Here is a 15,444-nt window from a genome sequence, read left to right as displayed (position 1 = left end):
CATCACGAAATAAAGATAAGAACAGTAGAGCCTGAAGTCATACAGCAGTGCAGGGAGTGCCTGTGAACTGGGGAAGGAGAAGAGGGTGGGATGGCAGATAAAGGACTGAATAATTATATATATATATATATATATATATATATGTCTTTTTAGGGCCACTCCCACAGCATATGGAGGTTTCCAGGCCAGGGGTTGAATCGGAGCTACAGCTGCCAGCCTACGCCACAGCCACAGCAACACCAGATCCCAGCTGCGTCTGTGACCTTCACCACAGCTCACGGCAACCCTAGATCCTTAACCCACTGAGGGAGGCCAGGGATCGAACCCACGTCCTCATGGATACTAGTCGAGTTCATTAAGCCCCAAAGGAGTGAATAATAAATATAAACTAGGATCCGTGCTCCCTCTGATTATAACAGCATGTCATCGATAGAAAAAAATCGGGTTCATTGTGTGCAGATGACACACAAGCATCAGGTGATGAAAAGGAGGAAGAAAAGGATGTCAGGGAGACAAGGAAACAGGGGAGATTAGATCCTCACCACCACCACCCCTCCCCCCATAAAAAAGAAAAGAGTGAAAACTGTAGGATCAGGGCTTGAAATAAAGGAAGGACTGAGACAAAGGAGGAGAACTGTTTTCAGGGCAGTTTTAGAAGCAGGTCCGAGAGACTCATACCGGAGGCTTGGGATTCTAACCATCAAGCTGAGCACGACAGGCAAGAGAATGCAGTGATGTGGGCCAGGTCAGCACAGAGGGACCTGCTGGTCTCTGGCTGGATTTATCCCCAGCAAAGCCACTGATGGAAAAACCTGCATCCTGGGAAGAAGATTAAAGAAAGCCTCTAGTGCTCAAGGAACTTTCTCCTTCAATTAAGTCAGGTCCATCCATACCCTGAAGCTAAGTCACCGAAAGTTTTTCCTGTGAGATGGACTTGGAACTCAAATGCCCTTGGTTTGCTTCCCTGCTCAATCACTTCCTAGTCTTGTAATCTTGCACCAGTTCTTAGCCTTTCTAAGCAGAATAGATATAATCACAGTGCCTGCTCCCAAGAGCCCTGACGATTAATTGAGATAATACGTTAACGTTAACACACGGCCTGATGTGTAGAAAATTATGCTTCAAAAAAGGGGGCCTGCAGTTGGCAGATGCAATTGTTATTTTTGTCCTTATCATCACAGCCCTGTTGTTCAGTACTCCTGGAACGCCCCTGCAATAGGTGGGAGGAGTCCTGGATTCAGACCTCCGGCCTTCCCACCAATTTTCTGGGAGGTCTTAAACAATCTCCCTTCAATTCACAGACCTCCGCCTCCTTTTTGGGCATTAGATTGACTCACTCTGTGCTGCAGCCTTGCTGGGCAGCCCTCAGAGTCCTGGCCTGCCAGTCAGAAAGGCAGACAGGAGTTCCCATTGTGGCTCAGTGGGTTACAAACCCAACATAGTGTCCATGAGGATGCAGATTAGATCCCTGGCCTTGCTCAGTGGGTTAAGGATCCAGCTTTGCCACAGCTGCAGCGTAGCTCAGATCTAGCATTGCTGTGGCTGGAGCATAGCCCTCAGCTCCAGCTTTTACTTGACCCCTAGTCTGGGAACCTCCGTATGCCGCAGGTGCAGCCCTAAAAAGAAAGAGAAAAAAAAAAAGGCAGACCATGGAGCAGCCATCCTTTCAAGGTCAAGACCTTTAATTGATTTTTCTGCTTCTACATCAGGTGAAATGATGATAAAAAATGCATTTGCATACAAAGATCATCTCAAAATTTTTTTGTTGTCTTTTTAGGGCCACACCCCATGGCATGCAGAAGTTCCCAGGGTAGGAGTTGAATTGGAGCTGTAGCTTCCAACCTTCACCACAGCCACAGCAACACCAGATCTGAGCCGTATCTGTGACCTACTCGGCTCAGCTCACGGCAACGCTGGATGTTTCACCCACTGAGCGAGGCCAGGGATAGAACCTGCATCCTCATGGATACTAGTTGGGTTCATTACCCCTGAGCCACAGTGAGGACTCCTGATCATCTCACTCTTAAGACAACCCAATAGCACACAGGCAATGTTATTATTTATTATTTCTATTAGGATTATTCTATTTGACAGACTAAAAACTGAGGCTCAAAGTTGTTGATGGGGACACTTCCAAAGTCACAGGCAGTCAGTATAAGAGCTGAGATTTAAACCTGGTCCTCCAGACATCTGAAGCTCTGTTCTTGGCTGCTGAACTACATTTCTGGTAAAAGACAGAGGGGGTTTGGAAGGCTGGCGGGGCAGGTTCTCTAAGTGCTGACCCAGGTGCTGCCTTGTGAGTCTCCCCAAGGGGATGGATGGGAACTGGGTCTGATGCAGCTGGTGATGCACAGAGCTGACCTATATCATTTTTTTATTACTAAAGCATAATTGATTTAAAATGTTATGCCAATTTCTGCTATACAGCAAAGTGACCCAGAGATAGATAAATGAATAGATAGGTAGATAGATAGATAGATAGATAGACAGACAGACAGACAGACAGACAGATATAGATTAGCCATTCAAAATGTAGTAATAGTTTGCATCTACCAACCCCAAACTCCCCACTCATCCCACTCCCTCCACCCACCCCCCTGGCGACCACAAGTTTGTTCTCCATGTCTGTGAGTCTGTTTCTGTTTTGAAGGTAGGTTTGCTGGTGCCATATTTTAGATTCCACATGTAAGTGATATCATATGGTATTTGTCTTTCTCTTTCTTTTTTTTTTTTTGCCATGTACATGATTTTATTTTTTTTATTATAATTTATTTTTTTCCCACTGTACAGCAAGGGGATCAAGTTATCCTTACATGTATACATTTTTCCCCCCACCCTTTGTTCTGTTGCAATATGAGTATCTAGACATAGTTCTCAATGCTACTCAGTAGGATCTCCTTGTAAATCTATTCTAAGTTGCGTCTGATAAGCCCAAGCTCCCAATCCCTCCCATTCCCTCCCCCTCCCATCAGGCAGCCACAGGTCTTTTCTCCATGTCCTTGTCTCCATGTCCTGGCTATTGTGAATAGTGCTGCAATGAACATGCAGGTGCATGTGTCTCTTTTAAGTAGAGTTTTCTCTTTCTGACTTATTTCACTTGGTACGAGAATCTCTAGGTGCATCCATGCTGCTGCAATTGGCATTATTTTTTTTCTTTTTATGGCTGAGTAATATTCCATTGTGTATGTATATATATGTGTGTGTGTGTGTATGTATACACACATTTTCTTAATCCATTCATCTGCTGATGGACATTTAGGTTGTTTCCATATCCTGGCTACTGCAAACAGTGCTGCAGAGAATACTGATGTACACTACCTTTTTGGATTACAGTTTAGAGGCAGAATGGCAGAGTAGGAACAGGGTGTAGTAGCAGAGTAACTGCCCAGAAACCATCATGGGTGCGAGGGGAGACTAGCCCTGTGCCAAGACGGCACAAAGGGTCAGGAGCCACAACCCAACAAGCCTAGTGACCAAGTCACCACTGGGCATGTCCCCTTTTGTTCTTTTTTTTTTTTTTTTTGTCTTTTTTGTCTTTTGTCTTTTGTTGTTGTTGCTATTTCTTGGGCCGCTCCCGCGGCATATGGAGGTTCCCAGGCTAGGGGTTGAATCGGAGCTGTAGCCACCGGCCTACGCCAGAGCCACAGCAACACTGGATCCGAGCCGCGTCTGCAACCTACACCACAGCTCACGGCAACGCCGGATCGTTAACCCACTGAGCAAGGGCAGGGACCGAACCCGCAACCTCATGGTTCCCAGTCGGATTCGTTAACCACTGCGCCACGACGGGAACTCCCCCTTTTGTTCTTGATGAAGGGTTCTTGTTTTGTCGCAAAAGGAAACAAGACGGGGAAATGGAGAAAGTAAAGTGAGGATTTATTTAAGTGAGAGTACGCCCACTGAGGGGAACAAGCAGACAGATGAGCAGCTGCCCTGTGTATCTTTGGTGAGTCTGTTATGAGGGGCATACAAATGAGGAGGCAGAATATTCACTGGAGAACAAGGGATTGTGGGGTCCTAATCCCAGCTCCACCTTCCTGGTGGGAGGAGGGTTTTTGTCCTTATTTAGCCTTGACCTGAAGTGTCATGGCATCAGTGCATGATAGGTACTTTTTTTTTTTTTTTTTTTTTGCTTTTTAGGGCACATGGATATTCCCAGGCTCAGGGTTGAATCGGAGCTACAGCCACTGGCCTTCACCACAGCCACAGCAACGCCAGATCCAAGCCACATCTGCAACCTACACCACAGCTCATGGCAATACCAGATCCCTAACCCACTGAGCAAGGCCAGGGATCAAACCTGCGTCCTCATGGATACTAGTTGGGTTCATTACCGCTGAGCCACAATGGGAACTCCCAGCACGAAAAGTCCTTCTTATCTGCAAGGCTAATTTTATTGTAATGAGGGCATAATGAGTGAAAGGTTACATTTGGATGCCAGAGATAGCCACCTTTTCCCACCTTTCTTTGTCTGACTCCAGGACACCCCAAAATGTATGGTTTCCTGCCACCCTGGAGGTTCCTGCTTTTCTCTCTCCACCCAGGGACCCCCACTGTTCATGAGATGCCAGCTACACATTGGAAACCAATGCAATATTGTAAATCAGCTGTACCTCAATAATGATTATAATATCAGAGGCTACCTTCTGTCCACTGAGAGCTGCCTTAAGGGCTTTATACGTGGTCTTCAATCCTTAAGAGGCAGATACTTTTGGTATCTCCATTTCACAGCTCAGCAAACTGAGGTTTGGAGTGGGTAAGTGACGCAAGGGGAGGCAGCCTTTAAAGGGTACTGACACCAGCTGACTCACCCTGGTGCTTCTACCCAATATGGCACACTGAGTAGGCGAAACAGCCAATAAAGGAGGCATGGAAGTACCCAAAACGGTCATCAGAATACCTCTGAGTGACCAAGAGTGTCCAGAAGAGAGAAGAAAAGAATTTATTTAAAGGAGCCAGGAGAGCAGTTCTTTCACTGTGAAATGTTTACTGAGGTTAAGATTCCATGCACTGTTTCTTCTGGGATGTGATGATGTGTGAGTGTGATAGTGTGTGAGGAGGAAGGTGTGTGAGGGGTTCCTAGGAAGGTGAGAGGGTAGGGGGGAGAGTCGGGGGAGAGGGAACTGTGTAGGAGAGAGAGACAAAGGTGGGGTGAGAAACCTTTGTGAGGGGTGAATATGTGTGTGTGTGTGTGTGTGTGTGTGGCAAGTGAATGTGTGTTTGTGGGGGTTGTGTGCATCTATACACAGAGCCGCGTTAAGGGTGTGAATGCATGTGTCACGGGGTAGAGGGAGAGGCAGGTGAGTGTGGAATGATGTTGGTATGTGGCGAAAAGATGATGTCTGTGATGGAGGTGGCTGTAAGGATGTGGCCATAGGCCAAGCATGAGAGTCTACAGGTGTGTGTGTGTGTGTGTGTGTGGACTTGTGCAAAAGCAGCCAGTACTCAAGCCTCCTTGGCCAACCTTTTGACACCACCTGTCCCCTCAACAACATTACCAGGGACCTGCCCCAAGTTCACATTATAGTTATGGTTCACCTGGGTACCACTGAAGGTTGGATGTTGCAGCTTTAAGTAGCTGTGGTAGAAAAGCTTGGAACACCTGTCATTAGTTCCTGACAGTGGGGGAAAAAAATCCAAGGTTTAAAAGGAAGCTTTGTTGGACCACCAATTACTCCTTCTTTTGAAAATGCTTTTGCTTGCAGTTGATTAAAACTTAAAAGGCCAGCTGAATACCTTCTGTCTTGCCTGGAACCACGGTTTCCTCCTCCTCCTTCCAAAGGGGTCTCTGTGAATTCAAGCCTCCTCCCTCTCCACATGCTTAGACCTTTCAGGGGATGGGGCTGTGATTCCAGGCGACTAAGTCCACCCTCTTCAGGTGGTTGTAAATGAGAACCCTCTTCACTTGATATTCAGAAATTTGGGCTCGCTGAGGGTCAGTCACAGGCTATAAGCAAGGTGTGCATTATCTCTTACTTCAGAGTTTCAAACCTTTTCTGGGTCCTAAACTCCTTGGAGAATCTGATGAAAGCCATTGACTTTCTCCCAGACGTAGACACACCTATAAGAAGGCATGGGAGACGTTTCATGAAATTCCTCGAGTTGATGTCTGTGGTCAGGCTCCCAGAGAACAGAATCTGTGGAAGTGACTTATGGACAGAGAGCTCTTGGGACAAACTGTAAAGAAAATGAAAGAAGCAGGATGGGGCAGGGAAAGAACCTAAGCAAAGAAGGGTTCAAAGGGGTTCAACTGAAGTGTAAAGTCAGCCTGGTTCCACCAGAGGCTCTGGAGTGTGTTTATGACCAGAAAGTGGTCCCAGTAGGAAGTAAAGAGGGGGGGAGCTTCAGTATCCCCTTATATTCAGTCTTTCCTGGCATTTTAGGAAAGGCAACAACCATTGGCCAAGGGCAGTTCTCCTGGGAAGGATGGCTTCTCCAGTGATGTGCTAGGACCAGCTCTCCATCACTCACAGAACCCAGTTAGGTGAATCTCAGCCCAATGCTGCCTTTGGTGGCATCATCTTAGCCATTTTGGAGTCAGCTGTGGTGGGAGTATTTACACCAAGATATTGGCCAGAGCTACAAATCAGGGAATTTCTTTCTTCCCAGGGTTATTACTAGTTACCAGCACAGTTCCTAGCATAACACTGGGTGTGTCTTTTAACAGTTAGCACCCAACTCTCACTGTGGGTGGATGCACTGCCCTCTTAAAGCACATCTGAATGGGTCGCCAACATACCGACAATGATACCCTGGACCCCTCCCCACCTTAAAATCAATCAGTCCTCAGCTTAAAAGTCCCCCCTGGGGAGAAATAGAGCCTGACAACTCTGAGCTGGCATTCAATGCTTTTCACAATCTAGCCTCAGCCCATTTCATTCTGAGGGATCGTCTCCTGACTTCGTTTCCTTCCAACTCGCCCTAAGCAATAATGCCAGAGTGAACTCTCGAAAACACAGATCTAACTCCATCACTTTCCTGCATTAAAACTTTGCATAATTCCCTGTTGCTCAAAGGCTGGAACCATTGGCAGAGCATCAATGCCATTCAGAATCCAGCTGTAATAAGCTTTGGAGGCATGGCTCCTATTTCAGATTCTACCCTTCACATCCTTGCTCCAGACACATCTCTTTAATGCCATATCTCTGCTTCCGCCTGTGTCTGTAACACCCCTTCTCCATCTCTGCCTTCAGGAATTCCTCCCCCTAAGCTCAACATCACCTGAACCATGTCACATCCCTGACCGTCTGGGACAAATACCATTGCCCCCTCCTCTGCATTCCCAGAGCACTTCATCACACCTCTTCCCTAGCCTGTTCATTTGTAATTTACAGACGCACCCCCCCCCCATCATTAGCCGTGATCGCTGTAAATGCACAGACAGGGTTGTGTTCATTTCTGCATCAGTAAAACCTACCCAGGGCCTGGCACACAAGAGAGCCTCAAGATACGGATTTTAGATGCAAAACACCATTCATTCCTCTCACTGGTGCTTTGAATTCTAGGTTCCTAATCATGGAACAAAGAGTCAGGCCATGATCCTGGGATGTGTCGGCATGAAAGGATGGTAGACAGAGGAGCAGCAATGTGGGAGGGGATGACAGAGAAATTCTGAGGGTTCTTTTCTTCCCAAATCCCCTGCACTAGTGGCAGAAAGCTTCCAAAGCCATCTGATCAGCAACACAGCTGACCTAATACTGCAAGATGACTCTCCTTTGAAGAGGAAGAATGGCATTTATTCCCTCTTCTGAAGACCTGCTTGTAACGTAGACACAGTTTATAGAAACTCTCCCCTGCCTGCCCCCGGGTATTGTGGAGATATATTAAATAATAGAGGAGGTGAGTTTTAATGGCCCACACAGCTGTCAGCCTGTGCGTTTCCTCCCTCTGCTGGGTGGATATCTTTATGAATATAACATGCTCTTCAAGGTGGGCTCTTTATGGGTTCTAGGTCAGGGTCAACATCTGAGTAACGTGCTTTGAGCTGATTTCAATTGCACATAAGGAGAAAGGCTTTGATATTTACCAGCTTTCTTTAGAAGAGGGATTTTGGCTGGTATACCTTGATGGCTGTTGCCTTCTGGAAAGAAAAAAAAAAAATTCCGGGAGACACTGATGGAAGACAAGAGAGAGGCTATGTGCTAGATCCCTGTGCCCACTGCCCTCTACACTGGGAGGCTGTCCAGAAGAGCCCACATCAGTGGGGCCTCTGGCTTCTGGGTGGGTCAGCCAGTGGTGTTCCTTCCGTGGCTCTCTCCGTGGAAAATCACTTTGAACTGGCTCTGTCCTCGGACCCAAACTCCCTATTGCTCTCCAGCAGCCTCCTCTGCATGATGTTTTCCACCGTTGCAGTAACCACGCCCTTCCCTGGCCCTCCGGATTTAAAAGTGATAACAGTTCTCATTATTCCCAGCTCTGGGTTACAGCACCATCCCTGTGGTTCCCTAAACCTGACTCTCACTTATGCAAGCGATCCCTTAATTAAATCTCCTGGGACATCCCCAGCATGCCTGTGTCACCTGTTTGGTCTTAGGACCCTGACTGATGCAGTGTGAACGCAAATGCCAGGCGAAGCTTTGAACCCTGACTCCCCCACTGCCATAGGATTGGAGCAAGGCATTTTGTGCCTTATACCTCAGTGTCCTCAACTGTAAAACAGGAATAAAACAACATCATCATGAAGGACCATCTGAGCATCAGAGGAGTCAGTGTAAGGAAAGTACCCAGGGAAGTCCTGATCCTCCAGGAGGAACTCAAAAAATACAAATTCTCTCCCTTTCATCCCATTTTCCCCCGCCCGGGCATGCCTGCTGTCTAACAATGGGAGGCTTTAGATGATTTAAATGCTCTTGTCCGTGGCATGAGTCAGAAACAAGTAACAAAACCAAGTGATAAATTTACCTGGGCCACAGACAGCAGCCTTTTCGTGCTTGTCAATAAAATGTTTAAAATAGGAGTTGATTTGCTTTTGCTTTAGAGAAAGTTATTAACTGGCTTAGATCTACCCAAGCAATAGAGACATGTGCTGTTCCCCATTACTCACCGGGTGTTTTAATCAGCATGCAGGGCTCAGCACGCCACCGTGGTGGGGACTGAAATGGCTCAGAGAGCTGTCTGGGTGACCAGGGGGGAGACCAGGGCTCCTTGGTGAAGACGTTGATAAATGGGAGACTTCAGCTCCAGCCCCAGTTCCTCCACAGCTGGTTTGCTAGTTTTAATTGCTTCCGGCCCCTAATCCTCTTTGCATCCCAACATTCCAGGACTCAGCCTGAAAACAGAGGGGGGAGAACCCTGGAAAAGGGGTGATGCCAGCACAGCGAGGACCATGCCAAACCACCCTTAGCCCTTAAAAGCACCAAAAATGCATTCTGTTAGGCCAAGCCTTGCGAGGGACCGCATAGGTCCATTCCCCTTGCTTGTATTTTCCAGAAGCTTGTATCGCAGGTTTGGTTCCCAACCACCCCAATAAAACAAATATTGCAATAAAGCAAGGCACATGGATTTTTGGTCTCTCAGTGCATATAAAAGTTATGCTTACACTATGCTGAAGTCCATTAAGTGTGCAATAGGATTATGTCTTAAAAAACGAGGTACATACCTTAATTTTAAAAATACTTTGTTGCTGGAGTTCCTGTCGTGGTGCAGCGGAAATGAATCTGATGAGGAACCATGAGGTTGCGGGTTCAATCCCTGGCCTCGCTCAGTGGATTAAGGATCCAATGTTGCCATGAGCTGTGATGTAGGTCACAGATGCGGCTGGGATCTGATGTTGCTGTGGCTGTGGTGTAGGCTGGCAGCTGTAGCTCCAATTTGACCCTTAGCCTGGGAACCTCCATATGCCTCATGTGCGGCCCTAAAAAACAAAAAATAAACATACTTTATTGATAAAAAAAAAAAAAGTGCTGTTATCTGAGACTTTAGGGAGTCGTAATCTTTTTGCAATAGTAACATCAAAGGTCACCAACAGGAGTTCCTGTTGTGGCACAGCAGAAACGAATCTGACTAGTAACCATGAGGTTGCGGGTTCGATCCCAGGCCTTACTCATTGGGCTAAGGATCTGGCTTGCCGTGAGCTGTGATGTAGGTTGCAGATGCAGCTTGGATCCCGCGTTGCCACGCCTGTGGTGTAGGCCAGCAGCTGTAGCTTCAATTCGACTCCTGGCCTGGGAACCTGCATATGCCATGGGTTTGGCCCTAAAAAACAAAAAATAAAAAAACCGCAATCACTGATCACTATAACAAATATAAGAATAATGAAAACTTTTGAAATATTGCATGAATTACCACAATGTGACTCAGAGACATGAAGGACATGAAGTGAACAAACGCCGTTGGAAAAATGACGCTGATAGACTTGCTTGATGTGGTGTTGTCACAAACCTTCAATCTGCTAAAGAAAAAAAAATCCGTAATATCTGCAAATCACAATAAAGCGAGGTCTGCCTGTACCATTACCTTCTTCCCCTAAAGTTCATATAAACAGTTTGGAGGAGGAAGTTAAACAAATAAAAGCTTCAGCACAGTGGTATCGGTGGTGGCGTCTCTTCAGTACCAGGACACAGGTTCGATCCTCAGCCGGGCACAGTGGGTTAAAGGATCTGGCACTGCTGCAGCTGTGGCTTAGGTCACAACTGCAGCTTGGATCCCAGGCCCAGGATCTCCATATGCCTCGGGATGCCCAAAAAAATATATTTTCTTTCTTTTTTTTTTTTTTTTTTTGGTCTTTTTCTAGGGCCACACCTGTGGCATATGGAGGTTCCCAGGCTAGGGGTCTAATCGGAGCTGTAGCCACCGGCCTACACCAGAGCCACAGCAATGCCAGATCTGAACCGTGTCTGCGACCTACACCACAGCTTATGGCAAGAGCGGATCCTTAACCCACTGAGCAAGGCCAGGGATGGAACCCAAAACCACATGGTTCCTAGTCGGATTTGTTAACCACTGCGCCATGATGGGAACTCCCCAAAAATATTTTATTAAATAAAAAAATAAAAAGAGAAAGAGGGGTTTCTATAGTCAGGTCTTTTCAGAGCAAGAAGAGAGACAAAGCTGGAATGGCTTTGCAGAGGTCAGTCCAGGATTCTTTTGAGTCTCTGAAACACACCCCTCGCCCAGCCCTAACCAATTCACCCTTGTGCCCCAGCTGGTCAGAGCCATTGTCATGGTGGCATTCTCTGCACCCTCAGGAAGTTCCAAGTTTGAGACCTATTTGGATTAAACATAAGAATAATGACACTGGAGTTCCCGTCGTGGCGCAGTGGTTAACGAATCCGACTAGGAACCATGAGGTTGCGGGTTCGGTCCCTGCCCTTGCTCAGTGGGTTAACGATCCGGCGTTGCCGTGAGCTGTGGTGTAGGTTGCAGACACGGCTCGGATCCCGCGTTGCTGTGGCTCTGGCGTAGGCCGGTGGCTACAGCTCCGATTCAACCCCTAGCCTGGGAACCTCCATATGCCGCGGGAGCGGCCCAAGAAATAGCAACAACAACAACAACAAAAAGACAAAAGACAAAAAAAGAATAATGACACTTTCATTTATTCATCCATTCCATGAAGTGCCATTCCGCCTATTCAGTGGATAACCACCCTGGTATCCGTGGAAATCATGATGGAGAGACTGAGCAATGATGTTTCTGTGTAAGTTGTCTCATTAAGGGAGGGTGTGATGAAACACTCAAGGCATATCACAAAGGCAGCTTTTCACACGTGTTCACACAGCTCTGACCCCAGCTGCCCACACTGGAGCACCTCCCAGCCCTTTTTTCCTGAATAATCCGTAATCAAGAATGTTATCAAGAAGAAGAATATATGTATTTGCAGAAATGTACCATCTACTAATGTAATAAACTAAGCTATATTGTTGCTTCAGAAAAAAAGAAAAAGCCTGGACATATTCCTGAACATTCTGGGAGCCTCGTACCACGAACCCGATGACAGAAAACAGATAATTTAGCCTCTTGAAATATCAGGCTCCTCGTCGCACAGTGAAGACAGTCTGACCTGCCACATAGACTGGCTGTGAACACTTCACGAGCTACATACATGCAAGGCGCTTCTTCTGCTGCCTGCGACAAAGCAAGCAGGCGACAAAGACAAGTCCTTTGCCCTTTCTCCATCGACATCATCCCACATGTCATCATCATCGTCATCGTTTCTGTTTTTCTGGCTTCTTCACAACCTAGAATATACAGAACCAGCATGAACATGAAAAAGTGCCACAAATGCCCCAGACACCCGACCTGTGTGCAAGAGAGATCAACTTGAATACATTCTAGGAATACTATGGAACACCTTCCTAATCACGCCCAAGAAAAGGCCAAGGAAGACTGTTAGAGAAAATGAGCTCAGCATCTCCCTGGGCAAATCGGTGACCACAAGATGCTAAAGAAGAACAAAGGGGGAAGATGTGCGACGAGTCTCGGGAAACAGAGGAAGAGCCCGGTGTTCTGGCAAAGAGAAGAAAAGGTATTAAAAGGGAAAGGAGAGGGTGACTGACTCTTGAGAAGAACCAGCCCCCTGCCCTGCTGGCAGGTCCTTCTTAGACCTCTCGGATGGGAAATTGGATTCCCTGAAGCGGCGTGGGGGGAGGTGGGGGGGGGGAGTGGTTAGTTTATCTTTCGCCTGAAGCTGGACTTTGGTGGTCACGTGGTCATGAGAAAGTGACAGGTGTCCCATGGTTGGGGGGGGGGTCTCATAATCTTGAGAAAGCTGGAGGTGTATGGTGTCCCACAGTAGGGGGGTCTCGCAGTCTTGGGAAAGTAGGTACCAGCGGCGAAAACATCATGTCACTTGAGCAAGGCAGTCAGTCTCATGGGTCACTGTGCCCTTGGGTTTTATTTGCAAGGTCAACACAATGAGCCATTTTAACAACGAGCCCCCGTGTAGGCCCTAACGGAAGGCAAACCGCACGTAGCCGTGAGTGCTCACCTCACCACATCGGCCCCTCTGGGGCATGGGGACCTTCTGCCTTTCCCCCATGTCTCCGATGCTCTGCTCACACCCCCAGCCGGCTCCCCTCAGGGAGGACGAGTTCCTGATTTGATTGCTCCAAGCCCCGTACCTCCGCTGAGCCACGTTCACTGCTGGATGTAGTTATTGCGCCTTGAAGGTCTGCATCCTTGAGCGGATCTCCCTCTGGTTTTCCATCCCCGTTGTCAGCACATCGAAGCTGGATATGGCATGCAAGGGACCTCCTGGAACCTGCCTCCAGGCTTATCCACCTTCCCCATGTAGTGTTTTACTGCCATGCACTGGGCGGAGGATGGCAGGGTATTGGGTGCTTACTCAGCTACTTAAAAAGCCGTACTTTCTTCCCCATTTCGCTGTGGCTTTTGGCACATACTGGACTTTCCTTACTCAGGACTCCTTGGGAGAGTAGGACTGAATGTCGGGGCAGAATCGGAGCATGGCTTTGTTTGGGTTCCCCCGGGAGCAGACCCGAGACAGTAATCTGAGTGCAAGCTGTGTCGTCTGACAGTTCATGGAACCCTGGACAGCAGGTGCAGAAATAATACAGGGGAAGGAAGGCAACCAATAAAAGGTACATACATTAACAGCCCAGTTTTCACAGTGGGCGACTGAAGCTTAATCTGCAGGAAAACTTGGAGGAAAGGTGTCAGATGCACACCTGCATGTTGGGGAGCTTGGTTGTATATGTACCCACTCCCATAGTCGTTGGGTGAAGGCTGCTCCTGGGGCTGTTAGCTCCCTGGCACATTTAGCCTGCCTCGCCTGTGAGCGGAATGGCTTTCCAGAAAATGCCAAGAGACTTTTCTTGGCATTTTCTGGAATTTTCTTGCCATTTTATGGCAGCTCAAAGTCATTCATTGGAACACGCTGAAATGGGAAGATGCAGAGTATCCAGACAGTCCTGTTGCCAGAATTCGGTCTCTGTCCACCAGTGCGGAATAGAAACAGGGACAGAGTTTTGGGTGAAGGAGAAGAAAAAAATAGCTTTATTGCTTTGCCAGGCAAAGGAGGCCACAGTAGGCGATTGCCTTAAAGACTGTGTCCCACTTGGGAGAGACTGGGGGGTGGTTTTACAGTTTGGGAGTGAAAAACAGGGCCATGGATAAGGATCCATGCAGAGGAGAGCCTGCATTGTTTTTCAAAGCTGGTGTTCAGGTGGTCCCAGGATTGGTCCAGATGATCCTTTTAGAAGGAATCATCATCTTCCATTTGTTGGGGGTTTCCGTTCTGTGGAAGACCTCAAAGATATTGTTATGTATATTCCTTGAGGAGGAACCAAGATCCTGCCCCAAGGCTCTGCTATTGTCTCTTGCTGTTCCTCTGGGTCTCTGCATCCCCTCCCTTCCCTGATGAGCACCTGTTCGAACCTGCCCTCTGTAACTGGGGGAAGGTCATGGAGTCTGAAGCCCATTCCCCCAAAACAAGACATGAGGGAAACAGAAAAGCTTGGTGTGCCCAGAAGCCCCACAGGGCCCCTCTCAGTTTCAGTGTCTGCTGTAAAGTATTTCCACATCTCTGGCCACCATGCCACCCTTGAATCTGTCACTGCCTAGAAATTAGAACATCCATGGAGCCCCAAGAATATCTCATCTGATCTCCCGTTGAGAATCCCTGTTGTAAAGTTTCCCCAGAATTGTGTAAGGCACCCTTCAAGGGACTGTGGGCACCGCAGCAGCCTCAGCCATCAAGGTGCCTTAGCAGAGTGGATGAGACCACAGAGTCGAGAACCAGAGCATCTAGGTTCAAATCTCAGCTCTACCACTTCCTGACTGCACATAAATTACTTAACATTTTGTTCTTCGAGTTTCCTCATTTGTAAAACAAAGGCAATATTAATACCTACTTTCAAGGGTTGGTATGAGCATAGAGTGGATTAATATCTGCCATGTGTCTAACACCTAGCAAACATTATGTAGATGCTAAATAAAATAAATGCATCTGGAGAGAAGCCGGGTAAGTTTGAGAACCATCATGAACCATTAACTGGGCTGGGGGATGACGTCTGTTACGTCGTAGAATCCCTGAGAGAATCCTTTGGGCCAAGGATGACTGCTATGGTTTTTCCTACGTGAAGATTGACTCTGAAAAGCCACATTCTCTGCCTTATTCAAGCAACTGGATATCCAGGGTAATCAAACATACCGCTTATGTTTTGTAAGAAACGGATCAAATAGTACTTCCCCAGTCATTCCAGCTCCATGTAATGTTAACAATAATTACTCAGCCAGCCAGAATAATTGTATAAAGAGATTCCCCTGGATGATAAATTGGTTTGATAATAACCTCTAAAAGAGTGGTGCTGAAGCCTTGGAGGAATGGGGTCCTTCTCCAGGAGCTGGCCCAGGGCAAATCCACTCTCATGTCTATGAGGATGCTCTAAGGAAATGGGGGGAGGCCCCGAAAAAAAGAATATCAGAGCTGAATGGCAACGCCAGCACATTGAAAAAGCTTTCAAAGACACGGGCTTATGCTTTCAA

This window comes from Sus scrofa, chromosome 3 (assembly GCF_054392235.1).
Source record: "Sus scrofa isolate SSC_HxYL_T2T_F1_AM1 chromosome 3, Sscrofa_HxYL_maternal_Yorkshire_Landrace_v2.0, whole genome shotgun sequence".
Lineage (NCBI taxonomy): Eukaryota > Metazoa > Chordata > Mammalia > Artiodactyla > Suidae > Sus > Sus scrofa.
This window is presented reverse-complemented; position numbering follows the sequence as displayed.